At 43.7% G+C, this 19,928-nt stretch overlaps 1 pseudogene; it reads left to right on the plus strand.

Moving 5' to 3' along the window:
• Positions 1–8,726: 8,726 nt before the first annotated feature.
• LOC126250387 (5S ribosomal RNA) lies at positions 8,727–8,844 on the plus strand (annotated as a pseudogene).
• The last annotated feature ends 11,084 nt before the right edge of the window (positions 8,845–19,928 follow it).

The following is a 19,928-nucleotide window of genomic DNA, read 5'->3' on the forward strand; positions in this document are numbered from 1 at the left end:
AGACAGCGAGGTCATCGGTCTCATCGGATTAGGAAAGGATGGGGAAGGAATTCGGCCGTGTCCTTTCAGAGGAACCATCCCGGCATTGGCCTGGAGTGATTTAGGGAAATCACGGAAAACCTAAATCAGGATGGCCGGACGCGGGATTGAACCGTCGTCCTCTCGAATGCGAGTCCAGTGTCTAACCACTGCGCCACCTCGCTCGGTAACGCAACAAGAATTAAATCATTTAAGTGATAATGTTACTTTAAAATAATAATAAAATCCTTTCATACAGCCGAGGACCAAGAATGGCCCGATCAGTACGCCCCAGTGAAGCAGTTCACACAAATGGTACTCCACGGCTCCGAGCGCACAGCCTCATACAAGATGCAACACAACCACAGCGACCCGGCGTACTACCAGAACCACCAGGCAGTAAACCAAAATCGTACTAAGCCAAAACAAGGACCGACTTTTAAAATAACGAGACCTAGCCCGGGCCGGACAACAGACCAAATGCCGGGAAATCCATAAGAAACCTCAGCCAACTTAATACCAAAACAACAATTTATGAACAATATGCAAAACACAAGACCACTCAGTCCAAAGGCTTCCGTTTAGTCGCGAAGGTGGTTCCGACCCGCCTGCTGAGATGCCAAGCTTCGTACGGAGTGCCGAATCAAGCTTAACCTTCATTAACGGAAAGCGCAAGCACCACAAGACAAAATAAACTCCAATCTAACTGCGCAAGGCAAACTCTAAGGAGTGCCACTCGAAGACTATCCACTTGAAGATCAAACATAAAGCACCCAGACTAACGTGCCGCTGAACGACGCACTTCCATCACCAGCGTCTAGTAGAGTACGGAGAGCAGCGTACCCCATCGATATACATCCATGGGACGATAAACGAGGATAGCAATCCCAGCGACGGAGAGACAGGAGGACGAAATCACATCCCGCCGCACATAGAAGGTATTTCAAACCCAGGCACGACAAACTACAATAGGCGAGATTTTGCCCCCCTTGCGAATCAAGTTAAACGGCACACCACGCCGCTGTCCACACTATTAACCCTAAAATCACGGTCCGGTCTTCCCATCGGGCCCCACACGGCGTCCAGACGCAAACAACACCAGCCGAGCCGAACTGTCTCGATGCCAAGGCAGCCACCCCTTTCCTCCTCACACGCCTCCAGCTAAGCTGCGGCCAGCGATCACACACGGAAACAACCGCCTAACGCCAAAGCGCCGTCTGAGTGAAAACTCAGCGCTAAGATCGATACGGACTTGGAAATAAGCGAGCACCGTAACAATGCCTGTATATTATACTGTATAGACTAGCGCTTAGAAAATTACTCTACATTTTTGTTTTTTCGTAAGTCTTGGTGCATATACTTGTGTAAGGACACTTCCTAGCGTAATTTTCCAGAAGCTCCACATCGTGCCATTACGCATTATACACAGCATATAGTTTAGATCACTGCATTCTAGTTTACGTAATTATCTCGTTCGGTAGCTTTTCAGTAAACAGAGTTTCTAGTAACAGGTAACTGTAGGTACATCCACTTCAGTAGAGAAATTTATTTCTGTTTAAGAGCTTGCCGTCTCAGGGCATAGTGAGAAATCTGCATAGGAGATTTTAGTGTTTCTTTATTCTCCTCGTCATTTTTGCGTACATTCCAAACTCAGTAGCGCCATTTTAGATCTTACATCTATTTTTTACAGCTGGAACCTGCGTTGGCTACCGTCGACATGGTTCTGGCTAATGCTCAAAGTCGCTGGTGACGAGATCTGCGACACCTTCGGTACCGTTGGACCTCGTGTCGCTGCATCTTCTGGTACGCAACATCACAACGGTCCGCCCTCACTCCAGACTGGGTGGCAGACAGTGGTGGGTTTGCGTGTCACTGGGCGGAAGGCGAAAGAGGGAGCAGGTCGCGCGGCTAACTCCCTACGCTTTAGCAACAGGAGCGAGATGCAACCCAGTGTTGATGTTAACTCTGAGCCAGCACGGGATGCCTGTCTTGTTGCGCCAATGGTCGATCTTCCTGCCCAGTCCGGATAAGTGCAGAGGGTGGGTATGTTTGTCATTGGGAGCTCCAATGTTACGCTTGTGGTGGAACCCCTCTGAGAAACAGCAGGTAAAGAGGGAAAGAATGCCAGTGTGCACTCGGTATGTTTGCCAGGGATCTCGTCCGTGATGTGGAGGAGGCCTTGCAGGCAGCTATCGAGCACACTGGGTGCAACCGGCTGCATATAGTGGCACATGTCGGCATTATCGGTTGTGAAGGGCATCCTCAGCTCCTTTCGGCTGATGGCTGATTTGGTGGAAGGAACTAGCAACGCGCCGGGGTGCGCCATTCTCTGGCTTGGAGCAGAGTGGAAGGTCTAAACCAGAGGATCAGACGACCCTGCGACGGCAGCGGATGCGAATTTCTCGATCTCCGGTATCGTATACTGAATTATGAAGTCCCCGTTAATAGGCCAGGTATGCACTACACACAGGAAGCGGCTACTAGGATAGGGGAGTAAGTCTGGTGTGCACATGCGGATTTCTTAGGTTAGAGAAACCCTCCCTTGGGATCAAAGACGATTTGCCTGATAAATTATCCACAATATCCTTAAGGAAAGTTCATCATTGCACATCAGAAATAGAAAAGGTTAATATGATTTTAGCAAACTGCAGGAGCATCCAAGGAAATGTCACAGAATTAATATCGCTTACTGAAGGCTGTAATCCACAGATAATATTAGGAATAGAAAGTTGGTTGAAACCGGACGTTACTTACAACGAAATCCTAAGTTCAGAGCGGAATGTTTATCGTAAGGATAGGTTAGCCGCCAGCGGCTGCGGCGTGTCAAGAATAAACTACTAAGACTGAAGTCAAAGACTTCCTCTGGGAAGTGCCGCAGTCTACAATGTTGCCAGATCGAGCATATTGCCGGACATAGGATTCTGAGAGGAGCACGACTGTATTGCGCACCTTACGTGCAAGACTCGGCGATCAATTTTATGCTCTAAGACTGTATCTACAACACATATTGCACGCTGAAGACCCAGAAGAATTAAAAAACAAAAGTAGTTTATGAGAGCAACGTTAACTATAGCGTTCGAAGTATTCGTAGTATTGTATACGTGTGTGTAAACGCCTTCCAATGCCCACCCAAGGAAGACAAGGATACACAGTCTAGCTTCAATATTATAAATTCGCCTCAGTTTGCGGATGAACTCAGAGTTAGGTTGATAATCATTTTGAATATTTAGCAGTACTGTACCCATTGGTGTTAAACTCGTTTTCAACCAATGATTCCCACAGCTACAGGAACACTACTTGTGATACCTCATAGACAAAATACTTACGCAGTTCTATCAGACGAAAAGATCAACCTGACACAAACTGTGGGAAGTTTGTTTTACAACCTTCTTACCTGGATAATGAGCTTTTTCCTATTTGAGATGTCTGTGAACGTTGCTGCTTGAGACGATTTAAGACGAAACTACATTCCTTCAGCTACGACAATGTTTAAAGAAATCGTCTTAACGGAACTAAATCGTGGTTTGTGAATCGTTTACCGGGCGTACTCTGCAGCATTTCGCTGGCTGGAAGGCAAAAAGCTTACTGACAAATTTCACAGAAGGAAAAGGACGAAATGTTTCCCACTGGAAGGTCATGTAGTATTATTTAAATGATTACAAAATCAGGTAAAACGAACAGTCGTGTTGTCAGTATAAGCACGTTACTGTTGTCAGTATGATGTTGCACTGCCCAGGGCCTGTAATGATAAAGGGCTCGTTTAGGTCAGGCATATTCTATACAGAAGTGGAAGAGAGAGCACCACTAAATTCTAATCCGTATGCATTGCATACACACAGAAATCACTGTTACAGTGTACTTATGGAGCCTAATGTGTGAATTGCGTATTTTCCGGTGAGAAAGAGCACTGGAAAACAGTCTTCGCTACATTAGGTTACTTAAACTGGTGTCACTCTGAGCTAGAATTTATGGTCAGCGACTAAGTATAAGGTCAATGAGTCAGATGCGAGTTCTGCAACTGTGAAATACTTTCCTACATTATAGAAGCGAATATTAAATTTGAGTTAATATTGCGAAAATTTTGTACTTGGATAGCTTAGAATGAAAATCTTTCTGTTTATTGCAAAGGAAAACAAATGATTTTCTAAAACATTGTCTGTCATACACAACTTGAAACAAGGTCATGTCGACCAAATCATATGGAACAACTGACAGCGACGTATATCGGAAGGCAGTAAGATCTCTTGCCTTTTGGCAAAACACACACACACACACACACACACAAACACACACATACACACACACACACACACACACACATTCATTTTTTTTTATTTGTTTGTTGTGCTCGACAAAAGGCGAGGCACGAAAACTTCTGTGAATGAGTTTCTTAGTTTTGAGTACACTTACGAAAGAAATATAAAAACAACTAGGAGAGTTACTGATTTATGATGCTCAGTTTGCAGTCAGTTCTGACTATTATTAATAACTACGCTCCAGTCCCTAAACCTAGTTACAGAAATGCGAATCAGACGCATTACGTATTCCAGGCCGTAGCAGCCGCGACTTGGAGACACCAGCTATGATCACTTCCCAGCCCGCAGTGATCACATCGGTTCGTCTTTTTCCTGCTGGTATTGTAACTGAGATGTGGCAACAAGGCAATGTATGTTTGGCAACTCTGTGATCGACGGGTTACTTCCTGGTGTGCACGGAATTAAGCCTCTAAGTTCACTTGATTTTACCTGTCATTTCCATTGAATAATCTGAGTTATTATCGCTTGAGGTGTAACAAATGATTATAAATTTACGGTTTTCAGCCCAGGAAAGTCGTTGCACGTGGAAATCGCAACTAACCTCGTCCTTCAAATAGCGGTTTACGAGTTCTAGCCACTATTGGTCTCGTAAGAGGAAGGTACTGCACATACTTCTTCGTGAGCTCTGTGGTAACGTGCTCACCTGTGAAAAAGCGTCTGATATGGTTCGCAGTTCCAGTCTCACTGAGTGTAGCGTTTTTATCCCTTCTGTGAAAGAGCTACAAGCAGTCAGATCAAACATCAATAATGAAATCCCAAGAAAATACTTTCGGCTCATAGTGCAATGGTGAAAAACTTACAATGCTGCACAACAGGTAACGCCTCTTTCCGCTGCTGACAAGCAAATTTTGGGTTTCTAGGAATACATAACTTTATTTATGAAATGCCACATTTGCATACCTCTTGAGTATGACACAGCACACCAATTAAACACAGACCCAATCACAATCTAAGTGAGTAGTATTTTACCAATTCGTGACGATAGAGGCACGCTTGTGTACAAATACTCAGTTTTATTAAAACAGACTTTCGTCGTAAGGTTATCGTGGGTAGTTTTATTTCATTTTCTATAATACAGTTCACAATTTTCGTAAGGTTTCCTTTAATGTTGTTAAAACAATAATAAACATGAGAGAGAAATTAATCATCAACGATATATGCGAATTCTCTGATGTTATCTATAACAGTCTGAAAATGCACATGCAGTTTATTGATTACATGCATGTAGAAAACTTTTTCTGAGTTAAAGCTGTCAAACAAGGTTTGAAGAAGCATAAAATGCCACTACCAGACGACAGCTAATGTAGAAAATACTTTTCCGACGTATTTTGGCACGATGCGCTCTACCCATGCATAATACAAAAGTTTCGAGATGCATCTACTGTCTTGCTGTCTATTTAACCTGAAATGAACAAAATGTCGGCGAAGTTAGCCCTTTTTCCACATGCGACTATTTTGGGTGGAGAAGTGAAGGAAATTGTGTTACAAGTTCCAGTAGATTGATAATTTTAGCAGACAGCAGAATTGCGTTTTAAAAAATATAGCAGTGAATGTACTCGAACTGGCGACATCTTATATACCACGAGCGATACTTACCATTACGCCACTAGCTTACACATAGCTATAACACCTCCAGAAGTCATAACAATTCCTCCAGAGCTTCTGCATTCCACAGCGCTGTGGGATAATGCATATCACCAGCTCAATACTTATGAGAGACAAACAGTTATACCTTTTCTTTTGCACTGCACGACGTTTTCAACAAACAGATAGCGCAATAGAGTAGCTCAAGTGGAAAGGAACACTTCCTATTTAAATTTCTGCATCCTACACTGTTGTCAGTTCTGTGTTGGTGGCAGTTACGTGATTTTATTTCGGTGATTACAAAATAAAGTTGAATGTATGCACTGGGTAGCCGAGGCAGCTAGTTCATGGTGATTCGGTCAACCAAGTAAATGAATTTACTGAACATGCTGCAAATTGATACAGGGAGCCTGTGTGTCAGAAGTCTCAGCCAGTGTGGTACAACGGCGTTATGATAGAAAATTAGCCACTGAGAAGAGGGTTTGGTGGTCTGTTGGGCTGATGATAGGTTCATATATATCTATGGTCTGGGTTCTATTCCAACTTCGGTCAATGATTTTACATAGGGAGAGACAGATTCCATTCTCTTCTGGCTACACCAAGTGAAGAAGATACAATGGCATTGTGGTCTGAAATTCACATTAAAAATGATATTCCTTCTCTACCAAGTAGACTTTAGGTTGAGCCACAATAAAGTCTGGAGTGGCGACATGTAGAAACTCTATCACCAGTAACCTTTCTTATACTAGTTATTTATTTCTAGTGACGAAACAAACGCTATGTAGGCTCACAGGACACTTATTCCATCTTTTATCTGAGCTTCTGTATGTCGATCAAACTGGTTCTGAACTGGGAATGCAACTCAGACCGCCCTTAACGCGGAATTTGATCCCTTCGTGACAATACAGCTCGACTACAATTTGTTGTTTGTTCAAAACTGCAGATTCCTCAACATCTCCACATATTGCGCGTGAATGGGTTCGAATCCTGGCCTCGCACTAATGATTTCATTATGTATTATCAAGCTCTAGCATGAGAACACCTATCTGCTGGTGGATAATAATTTCGATTTTAATGTATTTTCATTCGTTGTCAACACTAACGATATTTGACGTTTTTGACTCCCAGTGAGACACAGAACTATTTGCGAGATCACTGTAAGTTCAAGATGTTATTCCGAGCTGCTGGTGGAGAAAAATTCGGTAGCTGACGTCTCTTTGTATGTAGTCAACAACGATATGTGTGGAGCTCTATTCCCAGTCAGCTCTGAACTCTTCGTCATATTATTTCTAGTTCAAACATGCTCACATGTCGCGGCTGGTGCAACAAACCCATATTTAACGTTCGTTTTCTCTAGAATATAACAGCGATAGGTGCCGGGTTGGAGTCCTGAGAAGTAAAAAATTTATGTTTCGTCTCGTCATTTCAGTTAAAACATCTAGCTACTGCCGAGAAAATCCGATATGTCACTGTTGATTGTGCTTCGATATCTATCTTATTAGTTTCTGGGTTCGAATCCCTGTCCAACACAAAACTTTACCTCACTGCATTTCAAATAAGTTACTTGTCAAGAAGCAATATTTAACATCTCTCGTAGTTCGTTAACAGGGACAATAGGTGCTGGGTAGGAATTCGCGTCCGTTAAAAATGTTTGCGTTATGTAATTTAAAGTTGGTATTTGCTAATTGATACTGTCTAAAATCGAGGTATATCACTCTCTGTATGCCTAATCAGGAATGACTGTTAGTTTCCGTCAGTCATGAAATCTTTGCTTTGTCTGCATGACCTGGGTTTGAATCCATATGCAGAACGAGACGGTTCGTCGTGTCATTTGAAGTTCATACATATTCTCAACTAGATGCTCGTGAATAACTTAAACTTTTAATGTAATTTTGTGTTAAATAATAAGTACGGTCGTTACTTTGAAGAGGAAATCATAAATACGAATAACTTACTACGTGCATTACCTATCTGACGTAATAATGAGAGTGGTAACATTTCAGGTATGTCATTTATTGTAATAAATGTGAGCTTACAAGCCTTAAGGACAGTCTTACCTGTGATAAGGTGTTCCCTGATATTTGTAGTATCATAGTATTACTTTACATCTTGAGTTATTGCGATACAGAGCAGTGTTTCCTAGTGGTGACTTGTTGGAACCATTTTCAAAAGTCGAATGACTGTACCAAGGAGCGATTAGAGGACCTGCTAGACAGCTGCGTTATGTGGGTTTCATGCGAATCAGGCGAAAAGCAATTCAGGTCGTTCGGATACTTTTGAGCATGACTGTACCATCAATAAGTGGGACCAAATCATCTGTTCATTCACTCAGTGACCATGCTGCCTCCGAAACGGAAGACAATAAAGAGAATGTCGAAATACTAAATTCGGTCTTCCGAAATCATTTCACCGCGGGAGATCGTAGTACGGTCCCTCCTTTCAAATGTCGCACGAACGTCCAAATGGCGGATATTAAGATAACCGATCGTGGAATAGAAAACGACTACAATCACCCAGTGGTGGAAAGGCGTCAGGACCAGATGAGATACCTATAAGACTCTACAACGATAATGCGAAAGAACTTGCTCCCCTTCTAGCAGTAATTTATTGTAGATCGCTTGAGCAACGGATACCCAGCGACTGGAAGAAAGCGCAGGTTATTCCCGGTTTTAGAAAGGCCAGGAAGACAGATGCAAACAATTACAGACCTATATCGTTGACGTCAATCTGTTGTAGAATAATGGAAAATGTTTTGTGTTCAATAATCATGACGTTTTTAGAGAGTGAAAATATCCTCTATAAAAATCAGCCAACGGCCTTGCCATAGTGGTAACACCGGTTCCCGTCAGATCACCGAAGTTAAGCACTGTCGGGCTGGGCTAGCACTTGGATGGGTGACCATCAGGTCTGCCGAACGCTGCTGGCATGCTGGTGAGGCGAACTGAGGAGCTGCTTGATTGAGAAATAGCGGCTCCGGTCTCGTAAACTGATATACGGCCGGGAGAGCGGTGTGCTGACCACATGCCCCTCCATATCCGCATCCAGTGACGCCTGTAGGCTGAGGATGACACGGTGGTCAGTCGGTACCGTTGGGCCCTCATGGCCTCCTCGGACGGAGAGAGGAGTCTATAAAAATCAACATGGATTCTGCAAACAGAGATCCTTCGACACTCAGCTCGCTCTGTTCCTCCATGAGATCCACAGTGTCGTAGGCAAAGGCGCTCGGGTTGATGCCGTGTTCCATGATTTCAGGAAGGCACTTGACACCGTCCCGCACAGTCGGTTGATGAAAAAATACGAGCATATTAGGTATCGAAGCAGATTTGCGACTGGATTCAAGACTTTCTAGCAGATAGATCTCAACACGTAGCTCTTAACGGAACAAAATCGACAGATGTAAAGGTAGTTTCCGGAGTACCCCAAGGAAATGTGATAGAACCGTTACTCTTTACATTAGATATAAATGATCCAGGAGAATGCGTCAGATGCTCTATAAGGCTGTTCGCAAGGCTTTGTGTATAACAAAGTAGCTACGCCAGAAGATAGTAGCGATTTGCACAATGACCTCTAGAAAACTGATGAATGGTGCAGGCTCTGGTAGTTGACCCTGAACGTAAATAAATGTAACATATTGCGCATACGTAGGAAAAGAAATACACTACTGTACAGCTACACTATTGATGACAAACCGCTTGAAAAAAGTATCTGCCGTAAAATATCTAGAAGTAAATATCCAGAGCGACCTGAAGTTGTATGACTACATAAAACAAATAGTACGAAAAGCAGATGCCAGACAGAGATTAATAGGAAGAATTTTAAAGAAATGTAACTCATTCACGTAGTAAGTGGCCTGTAAGGTGCTTGTTCGGCCGATTATTGAGTATTATTCATCTATCTCGAATCTCTACCACGTCGGAGCAATGGAAGAGGTAGAGAAGATCCAACGAAGAGCGGTCAATTTTGTCACGGGATCGTTTAGCCGGCGCGAAACCGTTACGGAGATCCTCAACAAATTCCATTGGCAGACGTTAGAAGAAAGTCGTTGTACGCCACGGAGAGATTTACTATTGAAATTTTGAGAGTACTTTCCGGAAAGAGCCGGACAACATATTACTTCTCCCCACATACGTCTCGCGTAATGACCATGAGGAGAAAATTCGAGAAATTAAGCCAATACGGAGGCTTACCAATAATCATTCTTCCTACGCGCTATTCGCGACTGGAACAGGATTGAAGGGCTCAGTTAGTGGTACAAAAGGTACCCTCCGCCATACATCATTAGGTGGCTTGCGGAGTATGTGGTAGATGTATATGTACCAATGGAAATGAATGTAGGTGTTGTGGAGTATAGTGGTACGATAGAAAGGGAGGAGGAGTTTGATGTGTTGATAGAGCCACAGTATAAGGTTCAAATGGTTCAAATGGCTCTGAGCACTATGGGACTTAACAGCTATGGTCATCAGTCCCCTAGAACTTAGAACTACTTAAATCTAACTAACCTAAGGACATCACACAACACCCAGTCATCACGAGGCAGACACAGTATAAGGAGGAGAAGGGAGGGTGTAATACTGAGACGAAAGAATGAAGGGGGTTAGATGATGTGGAGTGGCGTAAGTGTGGAGCAGTTGTAATAATTGATAGGACTGATAAGTATTGCGGCGAATTTCATAGTTTGTGATGGGTAGTCAGCTGAAACTTTGTTGGGATAGGGTATGGAGTGTGTCTGGATGTAGACGCAGATAATGTAAAATTTGCGGTGGTATTCACTGTGGGTGACAGGGGGTGAATTTAATGAGATGCTAGAGGATCTCCGTGTGGAAAATAAATGGACGAGGAAAGCAGAGCACTGTGCTTGGAACTGAACGGTTTTAAATGGGTAATAGAAGTTGAGTGTTCCCACGGCGTCTGTTCCGTAGGGGCGAAGCTCACGGCAACCAAAACGACTTAAACATTGTGGGGGATGCCAACGACGCCCGATGTCTAGGGCACCTCCGAAGTTTCCATGTTAGTTTCTGGTCGGAGGTTAGTCCACATAAGTTAATGTGCTTGTTAATTGGATAGGACGGTTTCAAGTAGTTAGGTAAAATTTATGGATAATAGAATTATGGGTGGTTCGTTCTATAATTATTGCCTGATTCTTGGAAGGGTTTGTGTTCAGAGCCCCTACCTACAACAAGAGGAAAGCTATTTAAGATAGAGCTGGAGAAATACTTGGGATTTCTGGAGTGTTGCGTAGAGAGCTAGGAATGCAGTGCCATCAGCATATTGAAGGAGGTGGACTGCAAGGGGCCGTTTTAACAGTGTAGAGAATATGAATGGGACGAGAGAGGCCAGAGCCTCTGAGGCGCACTTACTGTGTAATAGGAGCGTGGGAACTGGCATTATAATGACGACAAAGGATGGACAATTAGAAAGGAACCAATCAGGCAGATATAGTGCATAGTGCACTGTGCATAGTGCGTAGTGCATATGTCTAGAGTCCGATGAGGAGATCAGAATGCTATACACAGATGTGGGGTGTTTCGAGCTGGAGGGATAAGAAAATCGTGGATTTTCTGTTGTTAAGCTGATGGGCTAGGACATGTATGAGGCATTTGAGATGAGCATGAGAGGAGATGTTTCAAATGGCTCTAAGCACTATGGGAATTAAGTTCTGAGGTCATCAGTCCCCTAGAACTTTGAACTACTAAAACCTAACTAACCTAAGAACATCACACACCGCCATGCCCGAGGCAGGATTCGAACCTGTGACCGTAGCGGTCGCGCGGTTCCAGACTGTACATGACAGGAGAAACTGAGACGAAAGCCACACTGGTTCACAAGAAGGGATAGGTGTTATTTCAGGCGTTGATGAATGATTTGGGAGAGGATGGACTGGAAGACCTTGCTAAGCCCCGAGGTGATGTTGATGGGTCGGTAGGAGTAATTATTGCTAGTGGAGATGTTTGATTTGAGGAAAAGGTGATATCTATATGATTATGACACTGAACATCAACGTTTGTACACCATTTACATTTTATTAATGCAATTTTCGAATAAATTTACATAGGGTATTCAAACACCCTGCCTGAATCTCATTACATGATCCACACATGTTGCGAAATATATATATAATCCTGCATGACCCACTCATTGTTTCCAAAAGTCGAGACTTTTCTCTTTTCGTGATGTGTTGGGATACATCATGCTGGAACTATAGTTTTTTGTATGCAGCAAATGGTACTATGTCCAATGGTATACTTACTGTGGTGTGAAGAAACTATGTCGAAGAGTACACTTACTGCGGTAGGAAGAAAGTGATGGCAAGCTCCTCTACTTAAGCGATCTGGCTGAAGCACAGTTCGCCGGCCGGGGTGGCCGAGTGGTTCTAGGCGCTACAGTCTGGAACCCCGCGACCGCTACGGTCGCAGGTTCGAATCCTGCCTCGGTCATGGATGTATGTGATGTTCTTAGGTTAGTTAGGTTTAAGTAGTTTTAAGTTCTAGGGGACTGATGACCTCAGAAGTTATGTCCCATAGTGCTCAGAGCCATTTGAACCATTTGAAGCACAGTTCCTACAGGATGATTACTAGCCATTCCATTTCCGACGTCCACGGAAAACCTTAGTTGAGATCTAACTGGAATCGTTTGCGCGTTTTCATGGTCTCCGATCTTAGTACTCTGATGGTTGAAATAAATGGAACGCGTAAATTAGACCTCGTTTGTGAGTGACACGTGTGGGCGGAAGGCAGCAACTTAGCATTCTCATGATGAAAGAATTGCAAAACTCCATACCCAGGAGCAAAACTGTGTAGCCCTATCTGAAGATGGTCCGCGTAAAAACAGTACTCGTGTAAGACCCTACAAATGGTTACATGATCTGTGCCCATAGCACTTGCTTTACTGCACGTGCTAGTTGAATGTCAGTAACTAAGACTTTCTCAAATTCGCGCCACAGGTGCTGTGGTGTCGATGTCTTCTTCTCGGAAACAGTTGCTCACAGGCACGACGAGCGTCCCTCACGTCATCGCAATACATGATCATGTCAGTGAGATGAAGAGTCCATCGTCCATGCTGGATTCAGAACGTCACACGTATCCATCGAGCGACAAAGCATACTGAAGGCTTCGAATCAGAATGATAACTAACCACGAGTAGGGTGCTGTGTGACGAGTACCTTGCGTCGATCTGCATAACAGGTAAACTATGAGTTAAAAACGATACGTTCCATTACAAAATATAATCCACTATGTGTAATCTATGCGTCCCCAAAATTTGACGGCGGGATATTAAAACACCCTGCACAACTAAAAAAATGAAGTTGTGGAATGTATAAAGCCCTCCCGCCCCTCCTGTGGCCTTCACCCACCCATGTATTACAGCTACGATAAAACAACACGTATAATTAACAAAGTAACTTCGTTGACTATCGACAGAAGAAAAGCAGTGAACAAATCGAATAGTCCAACCGTTCTTTGCAGAAACCAGAAATATTAGAGATGAAATACCTTGCATTTCGAACATAGGTTACTGGCTCACGAAGGAAAATTTAATCGTCTACAATTGGACCTGTGTGGAGCAAATTTGTTGTTCGGAGAGGCGGAAAAATTTGCTGGAAATAATTTTCCGATTCATTATCAAAAACTGCCCTGTTAACTGATGATGGAGGTCTGTCAGAATAGCAGACTTCGCATATAAGATGGTGCCACTAACTGTACCTAACAAACCCCTACAACCAACGTAATAGACATTTAACCACTGGTTACATTGCCATGACTGGGCTTCACGTTTCACTTTTAAAGAAGTCCAGAGCGTCCCGAAATTCTCGAGAAACCCTGTCCTAAGGACTGTCCATATTCACTACGTTATGTTATTTAACTTGCTAGAAGAATCACATCTCACCGACAATTTTTTTCACTAATATATAGCAGCAGAAAATCTTTCCTAGGAACTGGGGTACCGAAGTCGTAGCTCCAATTTCGAAGCAGGAGAATTACTTTGACAAATTAAATTTGTTCCGATGGATAGAATTATTTTCATATATGACGAAAAAATTTGAAAGCTTGTAAAGCTACCATAGTGAATGAAAACCTAGGAGTCCCCTCACCCCCTATCCCCACGCCAAACACAAAATAAACGCAACTGAATTAAAGGGTCACGTTCTTGAAACCCTGTCATTTCCTTCCTTTGAGATGTGGAAGTTCGAAATTTGGAAATTTGGCTCGAAGGTACCTACAGCCTTCCCACATTCCGCTGTAATTAATGGTGCAAAAGCGTGGGACACTGCGATGTCACCCTCGGGCTCGGTGACGTTTCAAACAGAAAGGTGACGTTTCAAACAGAAAGGTGTCGGCACACGCAAGTTCAGTACTGAAATCACACGGTTTTCTTATAGGCGGACGAGGAAAACCTTTTAACACACTGATTCTCAAAATCGATTACGAGGGTAATCCCAAAAGTAAGGTCTCCTATTTTTTTTATAACTACATAACTCTGAATGTGTGGCAGTTGGTCACACTGTTATGAAGAGTACTTCACGCGCTTTGTGTAAACATGCGCACGCCGCGCTGAGGCGTTCAGTCTTGGCTTGGCAGCCGTCGAGAATGGAGCTCCCGCTGGATGTTACCGCCAAGTGCGAACTGCACGCAGTTATTCGGTTTTTGAACGCAAAGGGCACTGCGCTGATTGAAATCCATCGACAATTGGCAGAAGTGTATGATGAGTCGTGCATGGATGTCAAAAATGTTCGTAAGTGGTGTAGAGAGTTTGCAGCTGGTCGGACCGAAATTCACGACGAACAAAGCGGGAGACTGTCAATACCTGAGGAGACAATGTTGAAGATTGAGCAAAGCATGCTTGAAGATCGGCGGATCACCCTGGATGATCTCTGCACGTTGGTTCCTGAGGTTTCCGGAAGCACCGCTCACAGAACTTTAACGGAAACATTGAACTACCGGAAGGTGTGCGCAAGATGGGTGCCACGCATGCTGACTGAGGACCATATACGGCAACGAGTTGATGCTTCCCGCGCATTTCTTCACCGCCTTGCAGCCGAACAGGACAACTTTCTGGACTCAATTGTCACGGGTGACGAAACCCGGGCGTACCAATTTACACCTGAGACCAAGCAACAATCACGCCAGTGGCGGCATCCTTCTTCACCAAAGCTGCGGAAATTTAAACAAACACAGTCTGCTGGTAAAGTCATGATAACTGCTTTTTGGTATCGGAAAGAGGTATTGTTGGTCGCCTTCATGCCCACTAGGACCACAATTAACGCTGACAGGTACTGTGAAACGCTGAAAAATCTCAAAGGGGCAATTCAGAACCGGAGAAGAGGAATGTTGAGCAACGGCGTACACATTCTCCCCGACAACGCTCGGCCACACATTTCTCGGCAAACTGTTGCTCTCCTGCAGCAGTTTCAGTGGAACATAATCACCCACCCTCCCTATAGTCCTGACTTGGCGCCCAGTGACTATCAATTGTTCCCTAAGTTAAAAAAACATTTGGCCGGAAAGCGATTCAGCTCCGACGACGAGGTGAAAGAAGAGGTTCATAACTTTCTGAACAGCATGGCAGCGAGCTGGTGTGACATGGGCATACAAAAACTGCCACAGCGTCTACAAAACTGCATCGGCAGAAATGGTGATTATGTCGAAAAATAGCTAAATGTTCAAGCTGTAAACTGATGTAAACCATTGTAGAAATAAACAGGTCTATGTACTTATAAAAATAGGTGACCTTACTTTTGGGATTACCCTCGTATTTAGCCTGATGCCTCCCCAGACCATGACATGTCCATCCCAAATGCAGTCTGTGGGGAAATGACGTCCGGATGTTTCATCGCCTACACATCACGATGCCAAAGACAAATCGTTCCCTCGTGCCCCTCCCTGGAGAACCTCGACTCATCTGTGAAGAGCACCACTTGCCAAAGCTCCATACCCCATTGCACGTGGTCTCTGGCTAACTGCAACCTTTCCACACGATGTGCATATATCAAGTTGGGCACCTTCATCGATTTGTTGGACGAATGCACATTTCCTGCGACCATCGCCGAACTGTCTGCACTGACACCATTTGACAAGTAGCAGAAGCATGTTGATTGGCTAGAGCCCGTGCTGTGCCATCAAGTAGTGTGACACTCCCATGATGTAGAACAACGAAAAGGGTCCTGAACTGGACGTTGCGTAGTAACACATATCTGGCGATGTCGTTGCAGCACCCTTTCTATCGCACTTAGTTACACGTCTAGCACATGCACAATGTATCGCTGTGACCTGCCAACTCCATGCAGACCAACAGCTTGGGTGACCTCAGAGGAAGACAGCTGTTTCCATACCATAATTCTGTAAAACAATGCCGGCTGGAGTGGCCGTGCGGTTCTAGGCGCTACAGTCTGCAACCGAGCGACCGCTACGGTCGCAGGTTCGAATCCTACCTCGGGCATGGATGTGTGTGATGTCCTTAGGTTAGTTAGGTTTAAGTAGTTCTAAGTTCTAGGGAACTCATGACCTCAGATGTTAAGTCCCATAGTGCTCAGAGCCATTTGTAAAACAAAACAAACATACAAATTCCTCTGCACTGAGATCTGCCATGGCTTAAGTCACATGTTATTCACGGAATCATTACGATGAAATGAAAACAATGACAATAACGTGAGAAAGAAACACACCACACCGTACGAGAGCTTCTCTAGCAGAATGATTTGATTATGCATTAAAAAACATCTGAGCTGCGCTACGCCACTGGCGAGTAGCGCTACCCCACAGCACTAGCGCCTGCTGGTAACATGTCATATTTAACGGGTCTCGAAAAGGTCACCTGTCCCATCGACAGATACGAATTGGTGAATGTGTGTAGAGGGGCATTTTTAGAGTGCCCAACAGAGGTGCTGAGATTGTTACCGATATGGGGTACTCTAGGGAGTCACTTCGCCGTATCATTCACAGGCGTATCAATATCTCACCCATTCGTGCACAAGTCATAGGAGAGCGTGGAAAAGGAGGGATGAAAAAGCAAAACACTAATTTCTGTTTCGAATCACGTTCATATTTCGTCGAATAGTTTTGAGCAATCCCTAGTACTTCCACCTTGTATACCAGAGCGAAAATTGCGATCATGCTCTACTCCAAAGGAGTGATATCATGTTCAGTGGGGTTGCTGCCTCTTAATTTCCTTAGAGAAGGGTTGAACAGTCTGGGGTGTTAGCAGTGCCAAAGGTTGTCAAGAACGTCGTACTGTTGTACATCGCACTGCAAACTGTCGTTTCCTATCCAGAAATCTGTGATAAAGAACGCCCAAAGGGAAGGATTGGTTTCATTCACGTCCTTTACTACAACGTCTGAGGCCTTTTCATGCCGAATCTGAGAAGCGGTGTGTCCGAAACTTTTCCTCGTCCATCCATAAGAAAACTGCGTGATTTCAACTCTGGGGGTCGTGGTTCTGACCTCCGTCATAGGATGTCAGTTGAAGAGTGGAAACGTAGATAAGGGGAGGTGTGACAACTTTCCTTTGGTGTGACATGTCCACATTGGTGTTGGGCAGAATTGTGGTGAAATGTGGTGCCAACGTGACATCATTAACCCTTCCTATTCCTCACATGAACTTCTGAGCTCTGACCTTTCTTTATGCATGTGTCAACACCTTGCTCTTTGGGCGTCGCTGAGCCCGAAGGTGACGTCGAAGGGCATCTCTTTTTTGCTCCATTACAGGGGAGCCAAATTCTAACGTCTGCGTCGCAATGGGAGAAACTGACGGGATTTTAAAGGGGTGGCCCTTTAGTTTTGTTGCGCAGTTTATAAGCTCTGCAGGCAACGTTAGCATTCTAACAGTAGCACCTATCCACTATATAACTGGACTTGGCCTACCGTCGCCGTTACCGGAAACACTCGGTGAAATCGCAGTAAAAAAGTACGGTAGGGACTAAGGAAAACACATCGCTCAGTCAACGCTTTAAGAGTCACTTGTGCACATACTGTCAACTGGCACAACGATAATAATTTGGATTCCCCTCACTCCCATGTGCAATAATATTATGGTCGACTAACAATCATAGAGCGGACATTTGTAACAAAAACCTATCTGACATCGCTGTTGCAGGATGTGTCAGAAGCTTATGACAGTAGAGATATTGCTGTACTTATAAAAAAGCTACTGTTTGTAATTATCAATTATTTTTATCGTAGTGTGTGCAGACTCCTCAGCAGGAAAAATATTTACTTACTGTGCCAGATAACAATATTACAATCAAGTGAGGTAACACATGACTTATCCTCTAGAGTAGTTCTGAGTTCAGTATTATTGTTATATACACTGCTTGTCTCCGACATGGGATGTACATCTGACCTACCTATTAAAGTCTTGCAATTCACAGGTAGTGTGCGCAGGCATGTTTTTCTCGAGTGTTAATCGCTATGGAATGAATATAGAACTCCGACCTTGGTGACAGCAACAACTAGTTATTTACCAAATTATTTATATTGTCGACTGATATCAGCACGACATATAGAAGGGGATATGAAGAAAAAATTAAAAGATCGGTAAAACGTGTAATATGTTCAATCAGCCATGCCTGGTGGGGAACTGTATCAGCCGGCCGGAGTGGCCGAGCGGTTCTAGGCGCTACAGTCTGGAACCGCGCGACCGCTACGGTCACAGGTTCAAATCCTGCCTCAGGCATGGATGTGTGTGATGTCCTTAGGTTAGTTAGGTTTAAGTAGTTATAAGTTCTAGGGGACTGATGACCTCAGAAGTTAAGTCCCATAGTGCTTAGAGCCATTTGAACCGTTTTTTTTAACTGTATCCTCAGTCTTTCTTACTGTGCGAAGGTCTGATACGTGCAAACCCCGATTATGAATGTATTCTGTTTGAAAACAAACATCGATTTGCTGTCAGAGAGCCTGAGTTTATAAAACTGGGAGGAATAATTTTTTTGTTTGAGAACCATGGTCTCCACCACAACTAATTCTCATCTGACAGAAGCGGGGAAAATGACACTCTGTGTCTGATTGGAATTGCTGACAGTCGACGTACTAACGCAATGAAATAAATTATCTTTACATCCAATTATAATTAATGTTTCGCACCTAGCGTCGCTGACACAGAAAGTGGCTTACAACACCGCTATTAATCCAAAAATACATCCACTTACCGTAAATCACTCCTTTAGTATTGCGGCATAACGTACCATCGACATTTCGTAGGGAATAAGAGTTAACTAAGTTTCAGCCTCAGTATTTTATGATCCTGACTGTTTATCCACCTAAATCTCCTCAAGTAACAACGTTATGCCATTCATTATGATGAACTTGTTCGATAATTTACAAACTTGTACAAACGGTTCCAAAACTGCAACTGAAATAGATTTCACTGTTTTGAATCCCACAGTCGGGAGCTACGAAATAATTTCATCGCATTTAGAAACTAATATTTATAGAGCAGAAAAGTGTTACAGATAAAGAAAGCTCTCACTTATGACCGAACTCAGTTTGCAAAATTGTAATTTTCATACATACTAGAAGTACATTACACATCAAAAGTGCAGTCGACATACGAATAACGCAAAAAAATATCTAGGTTGCCATCAGGGTCACAAATATTTTACGGAAGTTTGAAGCTTCCATGAATTCAGGAACAGAGAAATATCTATTCGAAACGTGACCTCGCTTAATTAACGAAACAGAGTTAAAACCTCGACAAATAACACAGGGTGTAAGTAAATTACGTCTTCTGTATAAGAGATTTTTCACATAGCGAAGATGATCAAGTTCTCATAGCTATTAAGGAATACACTTTTGAGTCCACGTTAATTGGGCATTTTTTCTTGTTTTGGTCCATACTACCACCTCTTAACATTTGGGAGGACGACGGTTCCATCCCGCGTCCGGCCATCCTGATTTAGGTTTTCCGTGATTTCCCTAAATCACTCCAGTCAAATGCCGGGATGGTTCCTCTGAAAGGGCACGGCCGACTTCCTTCCCCATCCTTCCCTAATCCGATGAGACCGATGACCACGCTGTCTGG

This window comes from Schistocerca nitens, chromosome 3 (assembly GCF_023898315.1).
Source record: "Schistocerca nitens isolate TAMUIC-IGC-003100 chromosome 3, iqSchNite1.1, whole genome shotgun sequence".
NCBI classification, from domain to species: Eukaryota; Metazoa; Arthropoda; class Insecta; order Orthoptera; family Acrididae; genus Schistocerca; species Schistocerca nitens.